The following is a 13,742-nucleotide window of genomic DNA, read 5'->3' on the forward strand; positions in this document are numbered from 1 at the left end:
CAACCACCACTCTCTGCCAAGAGCACACCTGCCGGGCCTGTGCAGAGCTCTTCTTCTTCCATGGCATCGACAGGGCACACAAGTGATATTATTTGTCGTCGTTGTAAGGGAAGAGGACATTTTGCGAGAGAATGCAAATCTCAGCGTGTCATGATTGCTACTGAGGATGGTGGGTATGAGTCCGCTAGTGACTATGATGAGGAGACTTTGGCTCTTATTACACGTGAAGAACATGGTGGAGATGATTCTGAAAATGAGATGCAATACATGGCTCCTGAAGACGCTGACAGGTATGAATGTTTAGTTGCTCAACGTGTTTTGAGTGTGCAGGTCACACAAGCAGAGCAAAATCAGAGGCATAATTTGTTCCATACAAAGGGAGTTGTGAAGGAACGTTCTGTTCGCGTCATCATAGATGGAGGTAGCTGTAACAACTTGGCTAGCATGGAGATGGTGGAGAAGCTATCTCTCACCACAAGACCACATCCACATCCTTACTACATCCAATGGTTCAACAACAGCGGCAAGGTTAAGGTAACACGTACTGTTCGTGTGCATTTTAGTATCTCTACATATGCTGATTATGTTGATTGTGATGTGGTACCCATGCAAGCATGTTCCTTATTACTAGGTAGACCATGGCAATTTGATAAAAATTCTGTACACCATGGTAGAAACAATCAGTATACTCTTGTTCATAAGGATAAAAATATTACTTTGCTTCCTATGACTCCTGATTCCATTTTGAAAGATGACATTAATAGAGCTAATAAAGCAAAACAGGAGAAAACTAAGAGTGAAAATCAGATTGTGGCAAAGGAATTTGAGCAACAAATGAAACCTAATAATAAACCATCTAGTGTTGTTTCTGAAATTAAATTGAAAAGTGCATGTTTACTTGCCACAAAATCTGATATTGATGAACTAGATTTCAGCAAATCTGTTTGCTATGCTTTTGTGTGCAAAGAGGCATTATTTTCATTCGAGGACGTGCCTTCCTCTTTGCCCCCTGCTGTCACTCACATTTTGCAGGAGTTCGCTGACGTCTTCCCACAAGACGTGCCACCGGGATTACCACCTATTCGAGGGATTGAGCATCAAATTGACTTAATTCCCGGTGCATCGCTACCCAACCGTGCACCATACCGTACCAATCCAGAGGAGACGAAGGAGATTATGCGTCAAGTACAGGAGCTGCTCGACAAAGGTTATATACGCGAATCTCTTAGTCCTTGTGCTGTTCCTATTATACTCGTGCCTAAAAAGGATGGTACGTCGCGTATGTGTGTTGATTGTAGAGGCATTAATAATATTACTATTCGTTATCGTCATCCTATTCCTAGGCTCGATGATATGCTTGATGAATTGAGTGGATCTACAATATTCTCCAAAGTTGATTTGCGTAGTGGATACCATCAAATTCGTATGAAATTGGGAGATGAATGGAAAACTGCATTTAAAACTAAGTTTGGTTTATATGAGTGGTTAGTCATGCCTTTTGGGTTAACTAATGCACCTAGTACTTTCATGAGACTAATGAACGAAGTTTTACGTGCTTTCATTGGACGATTTGTGGTGGTCTATTTTGATGATATACTGATTTATAGCAAATCTTTGGAAGAACATTTGGAACATTTACGTGCTGTTTTTATTGCTCTACGTGATGCACGTTTGTTTGGTAACCTTGGGAAGTGCACCTTTTGCACCGACCGAGTATCTTTTCTTGGCTATGTTGTTACTCCACAGGGAATTGAAGTTGATAAAGCCAAGATTGAAGCTATTGAGAGTTGGCCGCAGCCCAAAACGGTCACACAAGTGCGGAGTTTTCTTGGACTCGCTGGTTTCTATAGGCGTTTTGTGAGAGATTTTAGCACCATTGCTGCACCTCTCAACGAGCTTACAAAGAAGGATGTGCCTTTTGTTTGGGGTACCGCACAGGAAGAAGCCTTCACGGTATTGAAAGATAAGTTGACACATGCTCCTTTACTCCAACTTCCTGATTTTAATAAGACTTTTGAGCTTGAATGTGATGCTAGTGGCATTGGATTAGGAGGTGTGTTATTACAAGATGGCAAACCTGTTGCATACTTTTCTGAAAAATTGAGTGTGCCTAGTCTGAATTATTCTACTTATGATAAAGAACTATATGCTCTTGTTCGGACTTTAGAAACATGGCAACATTATTTATGGCCCAAAGAATTTGTTATACATTCTGATCATGAATCTTTGAAACATATTAAAAGTCAAGCTAAACTGAATCGTAGACATGCTAAATGGGTTGAATTCATTGAAACTTTCCCTTATGTCATTAAACACAAGAAGGGTAAAGAAAATGTTATTGCTGATGCATTGTCTCGTCGCTATACTATGCTTTCACAACTTGACTTCAAAATATTTGGTTTGGAGACCATCAAAGATCAATATGTGCATGATGCTGATTTTAAAGATGTATTGCAAAATTGTAAAGAAGGAAGAACCTGGAACAAGTTTGTCGTTAATGATGGATTTGTGTTCCGTGCTAACAAGCTATGCATTCCAGCTAGCTCTCTTCGTCTTTTGTTGTTGCAGGAGGCGCATGGAGGAGGATTAATGGGACACTTTGGCGTGAAGAAGACGGAGGACGTACTTGCTACACATTTCTTTTGGCCAAAGATGAGACGGGATGTTGAGCGTTTTGTTGCTCGCTGCACTACATGTCAAAAAGCTAAGTCACGACTCAATCCTCATGGTTTATATATGCCTTTGCCTGTACCTAGTGTTCCTTGGGAGGATATATCTATGGACTTTGTTTTAGGTTTACCTCGAATAAAGAAGGGGAGGGATAGCATATTTGTTGTCGTGGATAGATTCTCGAAAATGGCACACTTTATACCATGTCATAAAAGCGATGATGCTGTTAATGTTGCTGATTTGTTCTTTCGTGAAATTATTCGCTTGCATGGTGTGCCAAATACTATTGTTTCAGATCGTGATACTAAATGTTTTAGCCACTTTTGGAGATGTTTATGGGCTAAGTTGGGGACCAAACTGCTTTTTAGTACTACTTGTCACCCCCAAACTGATGGACAAACTGAAGTAGTCAATAGAACATTGTCTACTATGCTTAGGGCTGTTTTGAAGAATAATAAGAAAATGTGGGAAGAATGCTTGCCTCATATTGAGTTTGCTTATAATCGTTCATTGCATTCTACTACTAAGATGTGCCCTTTTGAAATTGTGTATGCTTTCCTACCTCGTGCACCTATTGATTTGTTGCCTCTTCCATCTTCGGAGAAGGTTAATTTTGATGCTAAACAACGTGCTGAATTGATCTTAAAAATGCATGAGTTAACTAAGGAAAACATTGAACGTATGAATGCTAAATATAAATTTGCTGGATATAAGGGTAGAAAACATGTTGTGTTTGCACCTGGAGATCTTGTTTGGTTACATTTGCGTAAGGATAGATTTCCTGATTTGCGCAAATCAAAGCTAATGCCACGTGCTGATGGTCCTTTTAAGGTATTAGAGAAAATAAATGATAATGCATATAAACTTGAGCTGCCTGCAGATTTTGGGGTTAGTCCCACTTTTAATATTGCAGATTTGAAGCCTTATTTGGGTGAGGAAGATGAGCTTCCGTCGAGGACGACTTCATTTCAAGAAGGGGAGGATGATGACGACATCAATACCATTGTTACACCCACAGGCCCTGCTGCTATACATACTGGACCAATTACTAGAGCTCGCGCACGCCAATTAAATTACCAGGTACTTTCGTTTCTTGCTAATGATTCTAATGTTCATGAGAATATGATGCTGCCTAAATTGGATACATTTGTTTTGCTTACAAATGAAGGGCCTAGCTTTGAGAAGGATGAACATTGGAGCAAGAACAAGCATGGAGATGATGGCATGCGCATGGGGAACAAGAACGGAGTTACAAGTGATGATTTCAGGACGTTGAAGCCACCATAATGCGTGCATGAAGCCTTGGACGAAATATACAAGATGCTACTTCATAACTTTCGTCCAGAGGCTATTCTAGGTGCTGCGTCACCTTATTATTGGGCCAGGCCCATGTAATTTCGAAATACATAAGTATAGGCTGTTTTTAGAGTCCGTATGTGTGGGGAAACAAGAGATAGGGTTGGTTTCGGACCCCTTCCTCAAGGGCCACGAAATTCCCCCCCTCTTCCTCCATATATACAGCCCTTAGGGCGTCGTTTAGACTTTGGGTTTTGTTTAGATTAAAAGTTCGCCATAGCTGCAACTTCGCGTACTTCGTTTGTGTTCAGCGACCAGACAAAGGCGTCACAGAACCCCACCTTGATCAATAAAGCTTTCATCTTATATTCGCAATATCCGGATTGCTATCTCAGTTTCTTGCTTGTTCTTCGTTTGCTCGTAGGAAACAGACCCTCGTGGTCAGGTTGATCGTGCTCCGGCGTGGTCGATAACCTCTCGGAGTTGGTTTAGCGATTGCTAAGGCGCGACGTCCTCGCACGTTCGTAGTCGGATCGTCAAAGTCGACTTCCACCAAATCGATAGTTATCATCTCATCGAAAGATCGGGACACCTTTGCCTCTATCACCAAGGTTACCAAACAAACGTACATCACGTAGAGCAATAAAAACAACACGTAAATGTTCCAAATGTTCTTCCAAAGATTTGCTATAAATCAGTATATCATCAAAATAGACTACCACGAATCGACCAATGAAAGCACGTAAAACTTCGTTCATTAGTCTCATGAAAGTACTAGGTGCATTAGTTAATCCAAAAGGCATGACTAACCACTCATATAAACCAAACTTAGTTTTAAATGCTGTTTTCCATTCATCTCCCAATTTCATACGAATTTGATGGTATCCACTACGCAAATCAACTTTGGAGAATATTGTAGAGCCACTCAATTCTTTAAGCATATCATCTAGCCTAGGAATAGACCCGTGAAACCTACCAGCCCAACGTCCAAAGGTCTAAACCGGGGTAGGTTTGTAGCATCTAGAGGCCACGCAACCGCCTCCGAAAAACATTCATACACAATGGCCGCCTAAGCACACATGCGCGCGGCCGAAATCGCTCCCGCCCATTATTTGGGACACCTGGGATTACCATCCCACCCCGACCCGCAGTAGGTCCGAAATTTAAGAGGGGGGTAAAGTTTGTACTTTCCCCAAATTTCAAACAAGCGCGTCCCATCTGTTCAAAACAGCCAAAAACAAGCGCGTCCCAGACCGAAACATGGTTATCCCTTAGCTCCCCCCGCCCCCCGTCCGATTCCCCATTCGTACTCCGTGGGCGCAAAAACTACCTCTCCACCAGCCGCGAAACCCCGGCGTCCTCCGTCCGCCACCCCATCCCACCCATCAACCGCCGCCCTCCTGCATCACGCCGGAGCCGATACCCCGACGTTGTCGTCCACCGCAACGCCCTCCACGGCTAGTAGTTGAAGCCAAGGCCGAGCCGTCCATACCCGAGCCAGTTCAACCACGCCGTCCTGCGCCTCACCGCTGCCGCTCCAACTTTGCCACCGTCCAACGCACCGGAGCTGTTCCTGCTACGCCGTCCTTCGCCGCCTCGGATCTGCTTCCCCTCCGCCGACATACGGCCACGGCAACACAGTCAACAATTTGGCCATGGGTTCGTCCAAGCCTGTACCCTCCTCAAGAACATCGGTTTCCCCGGGAAAAAGAAGAATATTGGCACGACATGTGGAGGCGACCACACCGGCAACCGAAAATGGTACTCCTCTTCCCTTATTCGTGCAAATCTTACGTGTCTGCTTGCACGGTATTCATCCCTCAGAAGACACTAGTTCACCACTTCTTCTTGATACTAGATGTTCCTAGTTACTCGCGATGCACAAGGTTTCTCCTCATATACTATTTCACCTTAGCTAGAGGTCCGTCGCCCCCCTGGATTTCAATTCCTGGTCAGTTGTGTCAGGACCCTGATTTTAAGTCACACCGATCTAGCCTGTAACACCTCATATCACATTGCGGCCTCACGCACGGTACTCCCACGGGTGTCGCCTTACCATGGCCCGGGACCGTTTGCGCCTTTTGGCTCACGTATATGACAATGTCGCTAGCATCCATATGACAGAGAACCCGGGCCGACATGGCTAGTCGTGAACCCAAAGCGGCACTAACGTATGGGGACAGGCATACATGAATCAACATCAAACGTGTCGGTCAGCAGCGTGTGAATCCGGGCTGTAGCACTGGGCTAACAGGACTCCGGGAACCCGGGCTGTAGCAGGCTAGGCAGGACTCCGGATGTCACCGCGTGACATTTCCCCGAAGGGACAGACACAGGAACGATATGAATCACATGCCGGCCAGTCAAGTGTCCAGAGCAGTAGTGTTGGGCTAGCAGGACTCCGGTGAACCGGGCTGTAGCGGACTACTATGGCTCAAGGAGGCACTAGACTACATTTCCCCATAAGAGAGGCTGCCAAGGATAAACAACTAGATTGTCGGATCCCACACATACCAAGCATTTCAATCATACACACAATATGCTCGATATGTGCAAATACAACATGGCATCACAAAAAAACTCTACAACTCAAAGTACTTTATTTAAAGGGCTCCAGAGAGCCTTACATAACTTGTTCATACAGATAGGGGTCACATGACCCGACACTCAAGTCATACAACCATACAAGCACATGCGGAAGCAACTTGTCTGGGTACAGACACTAGAAAGAAAGAAGGCTTGACGAAGCCTGTCTATCTACGTAGGCCCTTCACAAGCCTAGATCACCACCTGGGTGGCAAGTCACTCGTCGTCGTCGAGTTCTACATAGAACCCATCGGAAGGGGCGGTGTTGTCGTCTGAAAACAGTAATTGAAGCAACATGAGTACAAAGGTACTCAGCAAGTCTTACAACAGATCCTACTATACATGTTCATTCTCAAGAAGGTAGTGGAGTTATTGCAGCAAGCCAGCTTTGACTCTTGGCTAAGCTATCCTACGAGACACCACTTGTGAAATAGTTTTTGCACACGAGTCCACTAATCACCATTTCAATACTCCACCGTGGATCCTCCCTCGTCATCCCACGAGAGGGCCATCCGCGGTACTCACACTTATCTTGAGGCTTTTAATAGTATCCATTTACTTGTCTATGAACTGCATAAGCGACCAAGTAGTCCTTTACCGCGGACGCGGCTATTCGAATAGTTTTATACCCTGCAGGGGTGTACTTCGTCACACACGCTCTCACCACTTACCACCGTTTACACAGTCTGTACTCGGCAACCTTCAAGCGGAAGCCCAGCGAGGGTGTCGGCCACAGCCTACCTAAACACTCGAGTCTTTAGTCCAGGTTTATCGCCTATTCAGGTTCCATCCGCAGGGAGTCCGGCCGAGGTTTCCACATACGGCCCCGAATGATGTGTGCAGGGTTCCCGAGACACCAAACGGGCGACTCGGTACACCGGGCCACGAGCCTACCGCATCACAGCCCACCCCTTGGTCAGCGCTGTTCACGGCCTCCAGCTTACTACAAACACCAGAAACTACGTGCAACTCCTGGACAGAGGACAAGGGTGATTAAGAAGCCGAGGGGGTCCATTGGTTTCGGGCCCAATGCGTGGTAGTAGCTGAATCTTAAATCACCCATACAGATCTCAGTTCTTAGGGACGGTCTCAATGAAACAACCCACCATGTACTCCTACATGGCCTCCCATCGATACCTTTACCAAATCGTATTCAACACCTCACTCTCATTACCGACACACGCTTTCACTCTAGTTCATCACCCTGATGAGCCAGACCTGACACGACTCTAAGCGTAGCAAGCATAGCATTGTAGGAACACAACATGGCTCAACCAACTCCTACACATGCTAGTGGGTTTCATCTAGTTACTGTGGCAATGACAGGTCATGCAAAGGAAAGTGGGTTCAACTACCGCAACACACAGCAGTTTGAATCGCGTTGTCTTAATGCAGTAAATGAGAGCAGAAGCGAGAAGTTGGGTTTGTATCAAAATGATCAATGGGTTGCTTGCCTGACGGAGTGGTGGTGGGATACTGCCCTTCAGTTGGATACTCGTGAATATCCTCGGAGGCAGGACCTACCACAATGAACACATCGAAGCACAATCAACACCAAGCAAGTGCAACAATATGATGCATGCATGAGACATGGCAAAATGGATGTATTGGGATAATGCAACTAAGACCAGATGGGTTTGGACTATTTTGAATCAAAGATTCAAATTCCAAGTTCATAAATGGCCCATGTTAGTGCTTTATCTTGTTCTGCATTAAACAGTAGGTTAATTTGCTTAAACATGCATGAAACCAGTACAGATGGATAGAATGGATTTTTTCTGATCATTTTTCATATATAAATCTTTTCATTCTGAGCTATAGATTATTTTCTATGATTTTTTGAAGTTTGTGATAATTTCTGGAATTTCCTGTACAAGAATAATTCCAGTAATTAAGTTACTTATTACGTCAGCAGTGTGTCATGATGACGTCAGCGGTCAACGGGGTCGTCCAAGTCAAACCTGACGTGTGGGTCCCCTCTGTCAGTGTCACTGTTAGATAATTAACTAATTAGGATTAACTTAAATCTAACCCAAGTTAATTAGCAGGCGGGCCCCACTTGTCAGTGACTCTGGGGGGTCAACCCATGGTCAAACCATGCTGACTCGCCGGCGTTTAGCCGCCGGCGACGTCCAGACGCGGCGGTGGGGTGCGGGATCCGTGCTCCGGCGACCAAATGGGCGGCGGAGAGCACCTACGCGTAGCTGCGAGCGAGCCGCATCGACTGGTGGTGGTGGTGGAGCTCGGGGTCGCCGGAATCGACGCCGGCGACGAGCCGTGCGGCTGCCGGGGTACGGGTGTAGTCGAACCCGTCGCTAGAGAGCACGGCGAGGGGCGTGCGATGGTGCTACGGGCTCCTGGCGATGCAGTGGAGCTAACGGCCATGGCGGTGCGACCGTTGGATGGCCGGAGCCTCGTCGGCGACGCGTGCGGGTGAGCTACGTGCAGTTGCTACGGAGCTCGAGAGGGAGAAAGGAGAGGATAGGAAGGTGGCCAGGCTCACGGTGGTTGCGACGGAGCGGACGGCGAGGCCGGGGGCGAACTACTGCGGTGGTGACGGCGGAGGGGATCTCCGGCGGTGGGCGGCGAAGGCGAGGTCGGAGCAGTGGCTTCGGGGCAAGCGAGCGCTCCGGGCTCGACCTGCTCGAAGGAGAAGGCGATGGCGGAGCTGCTGGACACGGTGGGGCGGCGCGAGGACGACGGTGGCTACGGCTACTCCGGCGAGGTGGCAGCGGCTGCGTCGGCCATGGTGGAGGAAGGCGAGGGAGAGGCGATGGGGGAGAAAGGGGGTGTCCAGGGGCTCGGGGGCGCGTCGTGGAGGTCGTCCGGCTCGTCCACGGGCGAGGCGGCAAGCAGGTGGCGCCATGGCGAGCTCGTGCACGCCGGCGTCACCTCTCTGCCTGCTCTGGCGAGAGCAAGCAGCTGACTGGCCATGGGCCAGCACAGTGCTGGGCCGCCAGGTGGGCTGCCAGGTAAGTTCCTCTCTGCTCTCTGCTTTCCTTTTTATTTATTTCTGTTCTGTGTTTTGAAATAGTAGAAATACTATTTCATTTAGGAAAATCCTGAAAATATTCAGAGGCACCTTTGAAATTATTCTCAACAGCCTAAAAATACCTTCAAGATTATTTGGGCATTTAAAAATATTTATAGGATTTAAATTGCCCAAATGCAAGTACTTATGGCTTGGTGAAAAATCCAGAATAGCCTCCAAAAATATGAAACCATTTTTGGCAGAGGTTTTAGCCAGGACCAAAGATGGTGAACATTTATGGAGGGCATTTCAGGTTCATTGAAAAGGATTTTAGTAAACCCTAGTTGTGTTCAGGGGGGTGCTGGGGGTTTCTGGCATCCCCATTTCAAGTTTCTGTGAAATGTAGACATGATGCAACACTCTAATGCATGAACTAGCTAGGATGTGACAACTCACCCCCACTCAAAAGAATCTCGTCCCGAGATTTAGGATCCGTTGGGAAGAAGGTGGGGTACTCAAGTCGAAGACGATCCTCCCTTTCCCAAGTAGCTTCTTTCTCGGAATGGTGGGACCATTGAACCTTGAGAAACTTGATGTTTTGGCGTCGAGTGGTACGCTCGGCTTGATCAAGGATTCGAACGGGATATTCTCGATATGTGAGATTATCTTGGAGATCAAGCGTTTCGTGGCCCACTCCACGGATAGGATCCGAGAAGCAACGCCTGAGTTGAGAAACGTGGAAGACGTCATGAACCTTGGAAAGATGCGGAGGTAGTTCCAATTGGTAGGCAACTTCTCCTCGCTTGGCAAGAATGCGAAAGGGTCCAATGTAACGAGGAGCCAATTTGCCTTTGATACCGAATCGATGGGTTCCCTTTAAAGGGGTAACCCGAAGGTAAGCCTTCTCGTCAACCTCAAAAGTCATAGCCTTATGTTTGCGATCATAATGGCTCTTTTGGCGAGATTGGGCTGTTTTCAATTTCTCACGAATAATGCGAACCTGCTCTTCTGCTTCCTGAATCATATCCGGGCCAAAGAGTTGTCTTTCCCCGGTTTCTGACCAGTTAAGAGGCGTTCGACATTTTCGTCCATAGAGAACCTCGAAAGGAGCTTTGCCCAAGCTAGCTTGATAACTATTGTTATAAGCGAACTCGGCGAATGGAAGGCATTTCTCTCAATCCATGCCGAAAGAGATGACAGAAGCTCGGAGCATATCCTCCAGAATTTGATTAACTCGTTCTACCTGACCACTTGATTGAGGGTGGAAGGCGGTGCTAAAGGAGAGACGAGTTCCCATAGCATTCTGGAAACTTTCCCAAAATCGAGAGGTGAAGAGACTTCCACGGTCTGAGTTAATTTCCAATGGAACACCATGAAGAGACACTATTTGGGAGATGTACAAGTCAGCTAGCTGGCTCGCGGTTATACTCTCACGAACAGGTAGGAAGTGGGATACTTTGGAAAGACGATCGACAACAACGAAGATAGCATTATTCCCTCTCTTGGTCCTGGGAAACCCGGTAATGAAATCCATACCGATTTTATCCCATTTCCATTCAGGAATAGCCAAAGGCTGAAGGGTGCCAGCAGGCCGTTGATGCTCTGCTTTAACACGACGGCAGACGTCGCAATTAGCAATGTATTGAGCAATTTCTCTCTTCATCCTAGTCCACCAAAACCTCTGGCGTAGGTCTTGATACATTTTGGTACTACCGGGATGAATGGTGAGAGGAGATTCATGAGCTTCCTTAAGGATCAATTGCCTCAGGTTGCGTACCTTGGGAACCACTAGGCGGTCTCCAAAGAACACAACACCTTGGTCATCAACGGAGAAACAATCCGCAACTCCTTTCTTGATGTTTCTTTTAATACGGGAGATTCCCGGATCTACCTTCTGAGCTTTGATGATCTGATCCGTAAGGGTAGGTTTCGCCACCAGGGCGGATAGGAACCCTCGAGGACCAATGTGAAGGTTAAGCTTACAAAATTCCTCGTGGAGAAGTGGTTGACTTTGTTGTAACATCAAGTTGTTACAGTAAGATTTACGGCTTAGCGATCAGCCATGACGTTGGCTTTGCCCGGGGTGTAAGTCATTCCTAAGTCGTAATCTGTGATCAACTCGACCCAACGTCTTTGCCTGAGATTCAAATCCGGTTGGGTGAAAATGTATTTCAGACTCTGGTGATCGGTGAAAATCTCACAACGATTACCGAGAAGGTAATGTCGCCATGTTTTGAGTGCATGGACTACGGCTGCAAGCTCTAGATCATGTGTGGGATAATTATCCTCATGTGGACGCAACTGTCGGGAAGCGTAGGCAATCACGTGACGATCTTGCATGAGTATGCAACCTAGTCCTTGTCGCGAGGCGTCGCAATAGATAACAAAGTCCTCAGAAAAATCTGGTGGTATGAGTACAGGGGCAGATGTCAGGCGTCTTTTCAGTTCTTGAAAGCTGAACTCGCACTGTGGGGTCCACTCGAACTTTTTATCTTTCTTGAGGAGTTTAGTTAGAGGTTTAGCAACCTTGGAGAAATTCTCGACGAAGCGGCGACAGTAGCTCGCTAAGCCAAGGAAACTCCGAACTTGCTTGACCGATTCAGGTGGAGTCCAGTCAAGGATGGCTTGAACTCGCTCGGGATTGACAGCAATACCCTTACCAGAGATTACATGGCCTAGATAGGTCACTTCTGGCAACGAAAATTCACACTTAGAGAATTTAGCATAAAGGCGATGCTCTCAAAGTTTCGTCAATACTAGCCTTAGATGCTCGGCATGTTCTTCCTCATTCTTGGAGTAGATGAGTATATCACCGAGGTATACTACGATGAATTTATCCAAATACTCCATGAAGATTGAGTTCATTAACCGAGAGAAGGTGGCTGGAGCATTGGTTAAACCGAAAGACATGACGGTATACTCGTATTGGCCATAACGAGTAACAAAGGCCGTTTTAGGAATGTCCCCGTTCTTGATTTTGATTTGATGGTAGCCCAACCTCAAATCCATTTTAGAGAAGACTGAGGATCCAGCGAGCTGATCATACAGGTCGTTGATCCTGGGGAGCGGATACTTGTTCTTGATAGTGACTGGGTTGACAGGTCGGTAGTCTACAACCATCCGATCCGTACCATCCTTCTTCTTGACGAAGAGGACGGGGCAAGCCCACGGAGAAGAACTAGGACGGATGAAACCCTTTTTCAAGGACTCATCGAGTTGTTTCTTAAGCTCGGCTAGCTCTAGGGGTGCCATCTTATAAGGTCTTCTAGAGATTGGGACGGTTCCTGGAACAAGATCTATCACGAACTCGACATCCCTGTCAGGTGGAATACCTGGCAGTTCTTCTGGGAAGACATCCGGGAAGTCACGGACTACCGGAACATCTTCAAGGTCTGGAAGAGGGTTGGCATTTAATGAGTAAAGCTGACGCTTAGACACTCGGGTCAAAACATTGACTGTCTTGCCCGACGGATGGGTGAGTTGAACAGTTCTAGTAGAGCAATCAATCTTAGCATAATGAGCTGACATCCAGTCCATACCCAAGATGATGTTTATGTCCGAGGACTTGAGAGCTATTAGTGATGCTAGGAAGACCAATCTGTCGACAAGAATTTCATTTCCATGGCTTATCCTAGAGGTTTGCCACTTAGAACCAGGGGTTTGAATTACCATGGAGGTGGGCATGTCACTAAATGTGGTGTTGTGCAATCGAGCATAGTTCTCAGAGATAAATGAATGAGATGCTCCAGTATCGAAAAGAACAGTTGCCGGATGGCAATTAACAAGGAGCGTACCAAGGACGACGTTGGGATCCTCATGAGTTTCTTCAGCTGAAACATAGTTGACATGGCCACGTGCAGTGGTGGCTGGCTTGGCGTAGTAAGTCTTTCCTGCTGGCTTACCACGGCCAACGGATTGTCCAGGTTGATTGGGGTTGTTTCGGGGGCACTCGCGCAAATAGTGACCCGTTTCTCCACACTTGAAGCATGTCACAACATTGGGGCGTGGAGCAGCATTAGCAGCGGGGCCACCATAGACCTTGGGCGGTGCATACTGCTGGTTGGGGCGAGGCGCCTCGAAGGATGGCCTCGGAGTGAACCTAGGTGGCAGAGCAGTGTTTGGAATCCAGACCCGGCGCTTCTGAGATCCGGAGCCGGATGAGGAACCAAAATCGCGAGAGTGCTTGCATGTAGCGTCATAGTCAGTCTGTCCTGTCTCA

Source organism: Triticum aestivum, chromosome 1D, assembly GCF_018294505.1.
Source record: "Triticum aestivum cultivar Chinese Spring chromosome 1D, IWGSC CS RefSeq v2.1, whole genome shotgun sequence".
Lineage (NCBI taxonomy): Eukaryota > Viridiplantae > Streptophyta > Magnoliopsida > Poales > Poaceae > Triticum > Triticum aestivum.